This window comes from Trichechus manatus, unplaced genomic scaffold, assembly GCF_000243295.1.
Source record: "Trichechus manatus latirostris isolate Lorelei unplaced genomic scaffold, TriManLat1.0 scaffold00114, whole genome shotgun sequence".
NCBI lineage: Eukaryota > Metazoa > Chordata > Mammalia > Sirenia > Trichechidae > Trichechus > Trichechus manatus.
This window is the reverse complement of record NW_004444050.1, coordinates 6,404,526-6,415,917: the sequence shown is the minus strand read 5'-3', so window position 1 is coordinate 6,415,917 and position 11,392 is coordinate 6,404,526. Positions and strand designations below refer to the sequence as shown.

Genomic DNA, 11,392 nt, shown 5'->3' with positions numbered 1-11,392 from the left:
ATCCTCAAGCGTCTGGGTGCTTTAGAAGCCTCAGTCCTTTGGCTTGGAGAACGACAAGAAGCCCTATGGGAACATTCTCAATTAACCTGTGATGCTGAATACACTCGCTTTTGTGTTACAGCCCTTCCATATAATGAGTCCTGGAAGGATGTTAAAAATAATCTTCTGGCTAGCTTCGCTTCTCCATTGAAAAGTGATATTCAAAAATTACAATTTCAATTACAAGAACAGCTCTTGAGATTACAGTCAGAGTCTAATAAGGCTACACTTAATACACTTAATGATTTTGCCTACTGACTCAGTCCCACACATTGGTTCTCTGGACTCAGTCTCCGTGTCTGGATCCTTTTTGCTATAGGATGTTTAATAGTCTTGTGCCTCCTTATAGTCATCCAATGTCTCTACTCCCTGAAGATCTCCCATCACCAACAGAAGTGGGCCTTCTACGCCTGGACCATTCGCTACCAGTTACCTAAACAGGAGACGGGAAAAATAAAGACCTCCTCTTAAGGAGGCCCTTCCTATGCTATTATTTTGATAATCAGTAATTACCTGTATTTTGTTAATCAGTAAGCTCCCAATGAAAATTTGTTATGTGTAAACTCCTCTATATTTTCTGCTTCTCCTAGTTAGATGCTTCTATACAGATAGATTTCTAAGTTAGATGATTCCTTTCCAATTGATAGTGAATTTGTGTAAATCAGTGTTCGTTTGATTGTTAATGAATCTTTGAGCCCTTATACATCTTTAAGCCTTTAAGAATAATAATTTCAGTGATGTTAAAAGTTAGTGTTTACCTGACAAAATGAGAGTCAGAGGAAACCCATGGGTCCGACAATCGGGATATTACTGGTGCAGAGGATTATATTGTCCTCATAAGATCATCCTCTATTGTCTTACACACCTGAAAGGCACATTGAGTCCGCTCGCTCTGGCTATGCAATTGATAAGAGCATCGCTCTTACTTAGTAACCTGGTGAAGAACCAGATGGTATCCGGTGGAAAACCAGCACCGTGAGTTTAAAGAGCTTGCCATAGCCGCCATCTAGGAGCAACTAAGTCCAGGTGTTACTCATAGCTATGCTACTTCTCCTCCTTAAACATATGGAGTGTGCCCCAGCCGTAGCTGGGCTCACAAGGACTCACTAAGTCGCCAGGCCCTGAGGTGTGGAGACAGTAGCTGAGATAATCTTAGACTTTATCTCATAGAGAAAATTTTGCTTTGTCCTACCGGACACCTGTTGGACCAGTGGAAACCCTCTTGATTCTTATTTCATTAACTAAACAAAAGGGGGGGAGATGTGACATATATGCCATTTAAACATGGCTGCACTATTGACAACTGCAGCCCCAAGAGGCCTCTATGCTGTATATGACATGTTGGAGACTTGTCAGCGATAAGAATGAGATTAGGCACGACTTGTTTTCCCAAACCTATTGCCCTGTTACTGATTGACTTGTTTACCTGAATTCCTTCTCCCTTGCCGAAACTTATTTGTTACTTACCCAAAGCCCATTGTTCTGTTATTTGCTTCACTGCTTGCTGTATTGACTATAAATAAACTCCTGAGACTGAAGCCAGGGGTCGACTCCTCCAAGTGACCCTCCTGGCCCCACTTCTCTGTAAGAGTTGTGTTTGGTTACTGTCTCCGCCGTCCCGACAACCGTTGCCGCTGTGACAGGGCAGCACTGCACACGTGCAGTGTCTAGGTGTGTGAGAGACAATAAAAAACCCATGTACCTGACTTGCTATTGCTGCACTGAAAGAGCTCTTTGGTGGGGTGTCAGGAGCTATATTGCAGGCACTCATAAGAAATAGCAACAGAAAACTATTGCTTTGTTTACAGCCAAAGGTAGAGTTGAGAATACCTACGGTTCATTAAATTACACAACATCCATTCTATGAAGACCCAGGGGGAGAGATTTCTCTCTGGTCTCAGTGTCAAGAATAATTTGCCATCCACAGAGACCAAAGTGTATTAGTGGTTACGAGGGCCAGGGGGAGGGTGTTATGGATTGAATTGTGTCCCCCAAAAGTATGTGTTGTAAATCCTAACACCTACACCTGTGGTTGGAGGCCTGGTGGCGTAGTGGCTAAGAACTCTGCTGCTGACCCAAAGGTCAGCAGTTCAAATCCACCAGCTGCCCCTTGGAAACCCTATGGAGCAGTTCCACTTTGTCCTATAGGGTCAGTATGAGTCGGAATAGACTCGACGGCAACAGGTTTTTTGGATACCTGTGGTTATAATCCCATCTGGGAATGGGTTTTCTTTGTTATGTTAATGAGGCAGTATTAGTGTACGGTGTGCCTTAAGTCAATCTTTTCGGAGATATAAAAAGAGCAGACTAAGCAATGAAGAAAGAAAACATAGATGGAGGAAGATAAATGGCATGTCAATGAGATCTCCAAGGAACCAAGACACAGAAGCTGAAAGAGACAAGAAACTTCCTCCAGAGCCAATAGAGAGAGAGCCTTCCCCTAGAGCCAGGACCCTGAATTCAGACTTCTAGCTTCCTAAATTGTGAGAAAATAAATTTCTGTTTGTTGAAGCCACCCACTTGTAGTGTTTCTGTTATAGCAACCCTAGATAACTAAGATAGAGGAGGAAAGGAGGGAGTTATTGCTTAAGGGGCGCTGAGTTCCTATTAAGGGTGATGGAAAAATTTGGAGATGGATTATGGTAATGCTTGCATAACATGGTGAATGTAATTAATGTCACTGAGTTGTATATGTGAAAATGGTTGAAATGGCCAATGGTTTGTTATACATATTTTACCACAATAAAAAAAGAATAATCTGCCTCTCCTTCGTGCCTGCTTTGTTTTTATATCACAGATGTGAGTCTCGTCCTTCACAGAGTTTCCCTTGTTGTGATGGCTGTTCCATAGCTCAGAGGCAAATCTGTGTCCCCTGCCCACCAAGGGTACTGTATTGTATTACTTTCATTTTGTAGCCTAACATCTTTCTTAAAAGAAAACAAAATGAAAAAAACCATACTAGTTGCTATTGAGTCGACTCTGACTCATGGCAACCCCATGTATGTCAGAGTAGTACTGTGCTCCATAGGGTTTTTATTGGCTGATCTTTCAGAAGCAGATCGCCAGACCTTTCTTTCGAGGCATCTCTGGTTGGGCTTGAACCTCCAACCTGTGGGTTAGCAGTGACTGCGTTAATGATTTGCCCCACCCAGAACTCCTACCTCATTCCTCATTCCATCTTTTTTCCCCATTCTTAATTCTCCTTAGTTTCTCTTTTATTTTCTGTTATGAAAACAATAAATATCCATTGTAAAAAATTCCAGAAACACAAAAGTAAGAAGAGAGTAAATACTTGCAATCCCACTTTGCAGGGACAAAAGCTAAATTTTTTTTTAAATAATATTTTATTGTGTTTTCAGTGAAGGTTTACACAGCAGATTAGACTCCCATTCAACAGTTTCTACACAAGTTTTTCAGTGACATTGGTTACATTCTTTACAATTTGTGAACATTCTCATTATTTCCATTCTGGTTGTTCTATTCAACTGCTAAACTTTTACCACATTATCTTCTGTCCTTCCAGTCTTTTCCTAGACATATACATAGTTTACAAAATTAGAATCTCTGCTGAGTTGAAAAATGCACTTTCCCCCACCAAATTCATGTCCACATGTGTGATGGTTAAGATTGTGTGTCAACTTGGCTGGGCCATGATTCTCAGTGTTTTGATGTAATCACTCCCATGATTGCATATACTGTGAGTAGCCAATCAGATGAAAGGGAGTCTCCTTGGGGATGTGGCTCGCATCTATATATAAGCAGACGTTCTGGCCTTTTGCTCTCTCTGGATCCTGCAGCTGCTTCCTGTCATCTCATCTCCTGTTCTTAGAACTTGAGCTGTCAGCTTATCTGTCGAACCTGGGATTCGTCGATCTGCACAGCCTGTGAGTGGGAGCCCTGCTCTCCGACCTTCCGATCTTGGGCTTGCCAGCTTCTGCAGCTGTGTGACTTGGGAGAGGCCTCTGCCCACGGACTTGGGACGTTCTAGCCTCTACAATCGCGTGAGCTGTTTCCTTGATATAATCTCTCTCTATATATATATTTATACACTTTACTGGTTTTGCTTCTCTAGGGAACCCAGCCTAAGACAACATGGAACCTCTGAATGATCTTATTTGGAAAGAGAGTCTTTGCAGAGGTAAGGTAAGGATTGGAATGAGATCCTACAGGATTGCGGTGGGCCTTAAATTCAAAGAGAATGTCCTTATAAGAGATAGAAAAGGACACACAGACACAGAGAGAAGGCAGTGAGGTGAACATAGAGGCAGAGAGTGAGTGATGCATCTACAAGCCAAAGATTGCCAAGGATTGCTAGCAATCTCCAGAAGCTAGGAGAGAGGCACGGGATAGCTTCTGCCTCAGAGTCTCCAAAATGGAACCAACCCTGCCAACACCTTAATTTCAGACTTCTGATTGCCTGAACTACGACAGAATACATTTCTGTTGTTTAAAGTCACCCCATTTATGGCAATTTGTTATGGCAGCCCTAGGAAACTAATATAGGATCATTATCTACATCTGTACCTTAATTTTCCATTAATGTTATTACTGTTAGGTACCATCGAGTGGGTTCCAACTCATAGTGACCCTATGTACCACAGAAGGAAACACTGCCTGGTCCTGCACCGGGCGCACAATCATTGCTCTGTTTCAGCCCATTGTTGCAGCTACTGTGTCAGTCTTTCTTGTTGAGCATCTTCCTCTTTTTTGCTGACCCTCTACTTTACTAAGCATGATGTTCTTCTCCAGGGACTGGTCTCTCCTGATAACATATCCAAAGTACATGAGACCAAGTCTTGCCATCCTCCCTTCAAAGGAGCAGTCTGGTTGTACTTCTTCCAAGACAGATTCGTTCATTCTACTAGCAATCCATGGTATATTCATGATTCTTCACCAACACCATAATTCAAAGGCATCAACTCTTCTTCTGTCTTCCTTATTCATTGTCCAGGTTTTGCATGCATATAAGGTGACTAAAAATACCATGGCTTGGGTCAGGCACACCTTAGTCCACAAAGTGACATCTTTGCTGTTTAACACTTTCAAGAAGTCTTTTGCAGCAAATTTGCCCAATGCAATAAGTTGTTTTATTTCTTGACTGCTGCTTCTATGGGCTTCAAGTAAATGAAATCCTTGACAACTTCAATCTTTTCTCCATTTATCATGATGTTGCTTATTGATCCATCTGTGAGGATTTTTGTTTTCTTTATGCTGAGGTGCAATCCATACTGAAGGCTGCAGTTTTTGATCTTTATCAGTAAGTGCTTCAGATCTTCATCACTTTCAGCAAGCAAGGTTTTGTCTCTGCATATTGCAAGGTTTTAATGAGTCTTCCTCCAATCCTGATGCCATGTTCTTCTTCATATAATACAGCTTCTCTGCTAATTTGCTCAGCATACAGGTTGAACAAGTATGGTGAAAGGATACAACCCTGACACACACCTTTCTTGATTTTAAACTATGCAAAGTATCCCCTCGTTCTGTTCGAATGACTGCCTCTTGATCCATGTACAGGTTCTTTATGAGCACAATTAAATGATCTGGAATTCCCATTCTTCACGATGTTATCCATAATTTGTTATGATCCACACAGTCGAATGTCTTTTCATAGTCAATAAAACACAGGTAAACATCTTTCTGGTATTCTCTGCTTTCAGCCAAGATCCATCTGACATCAGCAATAATATTCCTGGTTCCACGTCCTCTTGTGAATCCAATTTGAATTTCTGGCCGTTCCCTGTCATTGTACTGCTGAAACTGCTTTTGAATGATCTTCAGCAAAATTTTATTCGCCTGTGATATTAGTAACATTGTTCGATAATTTCTACATTCTGTTGGATAACCTTTCTTTGAAATGGGCAGAATATGGATCTCTTCCAGTCGTTTGGCCAGGTAGCTGCCTTCCAAATTTCTTGGCATAGACGAGTGAGCACCTCCAGTGCTGCATCTGTTTGTTGAAACATCTCAACTGGTATTCTGTCAATTGCTGGAGCCCCGTTTTTTGCCAATGCCTTCAGTGCAGCTTGGACTTCTTCCTTCAGTACCACTGGTTCTTGATCATATGCTACCTCCCAAAATGGCTGAATGTCGACCAATTCTTTTTGGTACAGTGACACTGTATATTCTTCCCATCTTCTTTTGATACTTCCTGAGTCATTCAATATTTTGCCCATAAACCAAAAAAACCAAACCCATAGTCGTCAAGTTGATTTTGATTCATAGCAATCCTACAGGACAGAGTAGAACTTCCCTATAGGGTTTCCAAGGAGTGGCTGGTGGATTCAAACTGCTGACCTTTTGGTTAGCAATCAATGGCTTAACCACTGTGCCATCAGGGCTCCATTTTGCCCATAGAATCCTTCAGTATTGCAACTTGAGGCTTGAATTTTTTCTTCAGTTCTTTCAGATTGTCGCACTGTGGTGGCTTCTGTGTTACAGTGATGCTGGAAGCTAATACTACCAATATTTCAAATATTAGCAGGGTCACCCATGGTGGACAGATTTCAGCAGATTTTCCAGACTGAGACAGATGGGGAAGAAGGATTTAGCAATCAACTTCTGAAAAAATTGGCCAGCGAAAACCTTATGGACAGTAGTGGAACATTGTCTAATACAGTGCCAGAAGATGAGCCCCTCGGGTTGGAAGGCGCTCAGAATACGACTGGGGAAGAGCTGCCTTCTCAAAGCAGAGCCAACTTTAATGATGTGGATGGAGTAAAGCTTTCGGAACCTACTTTTGCTGATGTGGTACAACTCAAAATGAGAAGAAACAATTGCCAACATCCATTAATAATCGGAACAAGGAAGGTACAAGGTATGAATCTAGGAAAATTGAAAGTCATCGAAAATGAAATGCAACGTGTGAAGAGCAATATCCTAGACATTGGTGAGCTGAAATGGACTGGTAGTGCCGTTTTGAATCAGATAATCATATAGTCTACTATGTTGGCAATGACAAATTGAAGAGAAAGAGTGTCGCATTCATAAGCCAAAAATAATATTTCAAGATCTATCCTGGAGTACAATGCTGTCACTGATAGGATAATATCTATATGCCTACAAGGAAGACCAGTTAATATGACTATTATTTAAATTTATGCACCAATTACTAATGCCAAAGATGAAGAAATTGAAGATTTTTACCAACTTCTGCAATCTGAAATTGATCAAACATGCAGTCAAGATGCATTGATGACAACTGGTGATTGAAATGCAGAAGTTGGAAAGAAAGTAGATTCAGTAGTTGGAAAATATGGCTTTGGTGATAAAAATGACTCCAGAGATCCCATGATAGACTTTTGCAAGACCAATGGCTTCTTCATTGCAAATACCTTTTTCAACAAGATAAATGGCGATTATACATGTGGAACTCACCAGATGGAATACACAGAAATCAAATTGACTACCTCTGTGGAAAGAGATGATGGAAAAGCTCAATATCATCATTCAGAACAAGGCCATCTCAAGAACAGATCTGATGCATTGAACCAACACCAGACGAGTTGTGGAATGACATCAAGGACATTATACATGTAGAAAGCAAAAGATCATTAAAAAGACAGGAAAGAAAGAAAAGACCAAAATGGATGTCAGGAGAGAGTCTGAAACTTGTTCTTGAACATAGAGTAGCTAAAGGGAAAGGAAGAAATAATGAAGTAAGAGAGCTGAACAGAAGAAGGAAGAAGCGGGAGTGATTGTTGTTTGTCTGTATATTCTCATTTTCTACAATGACTGCAAATTATTGTAAAACAGTTTTTTAAACTAGCAATTGCCCTGTGAAAAACAGTTTGGTGGTTCCTCAAAAAGTTAGCCATAAACTGAGGGCTGTGGGGACCATGATCTCAGGAAACATCTAGCTCAATTGGCATAACATAGTTTATAAAGAAAATATTCTACATTCTACCTTGGTGAGTAGTGTCTGGGGTCTTAAAAGCCTGTGAGTGGCCACGTGAGATACTCCACTGGTCTCACGCCTTCAGGAGCAAGGGAAAATGAAGAAGACTAAAGACACAAGGGAAAGATTAGCCCAAAGGACTAATAGACCACAGCTACCACAGACTGAGTCCAGTACAGCTAGATGGTGCCCGGCTACCACCACTGACTGCTCTGACAGAGATCACAATAGAGGGTCCCAGACAGAGCTGGAGAAAAATGTAGAACAAAATTCTAACTCAAAAGAAGACCAGACTTACTGGCCTGACAGAGACTGGAGAAACCCTGAGAGTATGGCCCCGGGACACCCTTTTAGTTCAGTAACGAAGTCACTCCTGAGGTTTACTTTTTAGCCAAAGATTAGACATACCCATACGACAAAATGAGACTAAACGGGCACACCAGCCCAGGGGCAAGGACTAGAAGGCAAGAGGGGAGAGGAAAGCTGGTAATAGGAACCCACGATCGAGAAGGCAGAGTACTGACATGTCATGGGGTTGTTAACCAATGTCATAAAACAATATATGTACTAACTGTTTAATGAGAAGCCTAGTTTGTTCTGTAAACCTTCATCTAAAGTACAATAAAAAAAAATTAGCTATAGAATTACCATAAAAACCACCCGTCAACTTGTCGGCAATGGGTTTAGAACTACCATACAATTCAGTGATTCTATTCATAGCTAAATACCCAAGAGAGCTGAAAAGAGATGTTGAAACAAAAACTTGTTTACACATCTTCACAGCAGCATTATTCATAAATAGCCAAAAAGCAGAAACGACCCAAATATCCATCCACAGAGGAATGACAAACAAAATGTGGTATATCTGTACAATGGAACATTATTCAGTCATAAAGAGAAATGAAGTTCTGATATGGATATGGATACTATGATATGAATGAACCTTGAAAACATTATGCTGAGTGAAAGAAGCCAAACACGTATAGTATGATCCCATTTATATGAAAGTGGCACAGTGGTTAAAGTGTTGGCTGCTAACCAAAAGGTCAACAGTTCAAACCTACCAGCTACTCCTTGAGAGGAAGATGTGGCAGTCTGCTTCGGTAAAGATTACAGCCTTGGAAACCCTATGGGGCAGTTCTACTCTCTTCTATAGGGTCTCTATGAGTCAGAATCGACTCAACAGCAATGGGTTTGGTGTATATATATGTATTCCACAGAGACAGAAGGTAGATTAGTGTTTGCCAGAGGCTGGTGGAAGGGAGAAATGGAGAATGACTGCTTAATGGGTATGGAGTTTTTTGGGGAATGATGAAAATGTTGTGGAATTAGATAGTAATATTTGGGAATTAGATATTTGCAGCATAACTAATCAGTAGTTTTAACAATTGATGACCTAACAGGGTGGCTGGGACTTAGCTGCTACTCTCCTCCATCCTGTTTAGGTGACATCTCTCTTCTCTCCCCGATCATCTTCTGGTGCCTGGTTACATCCCCTGATTTTCTGGGCCTAGAGCCCCTTGGGAAAGAAGTTAGAAATAGAATAGCCCCTTGATGTCAGCTAATTTAATCCCTTCATTTTACCAATGAGGGAATTCAGACCCAAAGCAGCGAAAAGATTGCCCAGGATCATGTAGCTACTTAATGTGAAAGCACAAGCCGGTTGACCTGACTTAGCTCAGAGCCCCACCCCGCCACTCTGCAGCATGGCAGGATTTCATGAGTAGCCTCGATTGGGTGCTGAATGTGAAAACTGGAGTCCCAAAGTCCTTAAACTCTTGCTTTTATTTGTAGAACCTCTTCTTCAGAGGAAGGCTGGGAGATGAGGAATCACTTCACAGAGAGCAATATGGCCTTTTCTTCTTGTTCTTTTGAGCTGTGCCAACATTTGAGGCTAATGAGTTGGAGCTGACCAGACCAAGAGAGACCACCTGGGGGCCCGATGCTGACTAAACTTCGGAGGCATGATGTTTATGCCTATCACAGCCATGTGGGGAGACTGATAAGAGTCCTGAACCCTGGAGCTCAGATGAGTTTCCTAGCTGGTGACCATACATGGGAAAGGGTATATAATGTGTTCCTCTTTGGGATGTGAAACTTTGTGCTGTGATTCCTCCCAGACCTCACCCTATGGGTCTCCTCGTTTGTATCCTTTTTTGGAGCCCTTGTGGGGCAGCGGTTAAGTGTTCAGCTGCTAACCAAAAGGTTGGCAGTACGAATCTACCAGCCGCTCCTTGGAAACCCTATGAAGCCGTTCTACTCTATCCTGTAGGGTTGCTATCAGTTGGAATTAACTCAAAGGCAATGAGTTTTGTTTTGTTTTGTTTTTGTTTTTGTTGTTATATTAAGCTGTTATTGCGGATATGGTATCCTCTCTGTAAATTCTGCAAGGGTTTCAGTGAATTATCAGCAAGGGGCAGGGTAAGCTGGCCTGTCTGAAGTGAAGGGAGTGATGTGGACTTCTGAGCCTGCAGCTGGGTGGCAGGGTATAAGAGAGAGAAGGGCTGAGGGCAGCTGAGGTCTGAACTGAACAGGGAAGGGAAGTTAAGATTTCCACAGGACGTAGTTGATGCGTGGAGTGGGATTTGTTATCACTACACAATCTGATGTCGGAGGTATGTGATCTTAGTCTCCCTGGACTGGTTTGCACAAAGGCCCTCACAGAAGCCAATACGTAAAGCTGGTAAATAGGTCTTGGTTCAGATAGAAGCAGGGATCAGTGAGCCTGGATCCCCACCTGCCCTCCTCACCACCCCCACCTCCTTGGAACTCGTGCTGGTTTAGACCATAGATGAGGAAAACAATATACAGATTTCCAAGGTCAAATTAAAAAAATACATATTTTTTTTAATTTGCATTTTATTTTATGCTGAATTTACACCCAAGCCATAAGTTTTTCTCTCTTAAGTTTCTTCTGGGATATCTTTTTCTTCTGGTTTAGGAACATTTCGTTCTTTTTCAGTAAGGATCATGTCAGTGTGGCAGGGGGAGCTCATGGATGGGTAATATGGCCACGAGCTCTATAAGTAGGACAGCGCGTCTTGCAGGACTTGTTCACCTGGATATGCTCAATGACCAAAGAATCTACATCTAAACCCTTAAGTTGAGCATTTCTTTCTGCATTTTAAAGCATGTGCAGCAAAAATTCAGCACTCTTTTTGGGTCACCAACCCTATGTGCAGCCCTCCCTACTGTTTGGCCTGGGCACACCTACCAACTCCACCACTGGAACATTGGAACGGTGCTCATTGCTCCTGTAAAGGGACGTTTTTCAGATAAGTGGTGGCTTTTCAGATATGCATGCCCTTGATGGCCTGGGTAATTTCACGGATATTCTTAAAATGGACTCGAAGATTTGAACCTCTTACTTTGCATGATTTTGGGGGGGTTTTCTGAGTTAAGTGTGTAGCGAACCATTTTGAGAGAGCACCTCAGGCCACTTACTGGAAGAGGAAGAGC

The 11,392-nt window shown here is 41.9% G+C and overlaps 1 pseudogene; it reads right to left on the bottom strand.

The window, feature by feature from the left end:
* Nucleotides 1-10,836: 10,836 nt before the first annotated feature.
* On the bottom strand, nt 10,837-11,350 carry LOC101359395 (60S ribosomal protein L17 pseudogene; annotated as a pseudogene).
* Between the last annotated feature and the right edge of the window lie 42 nt (nt 11,351-11,392).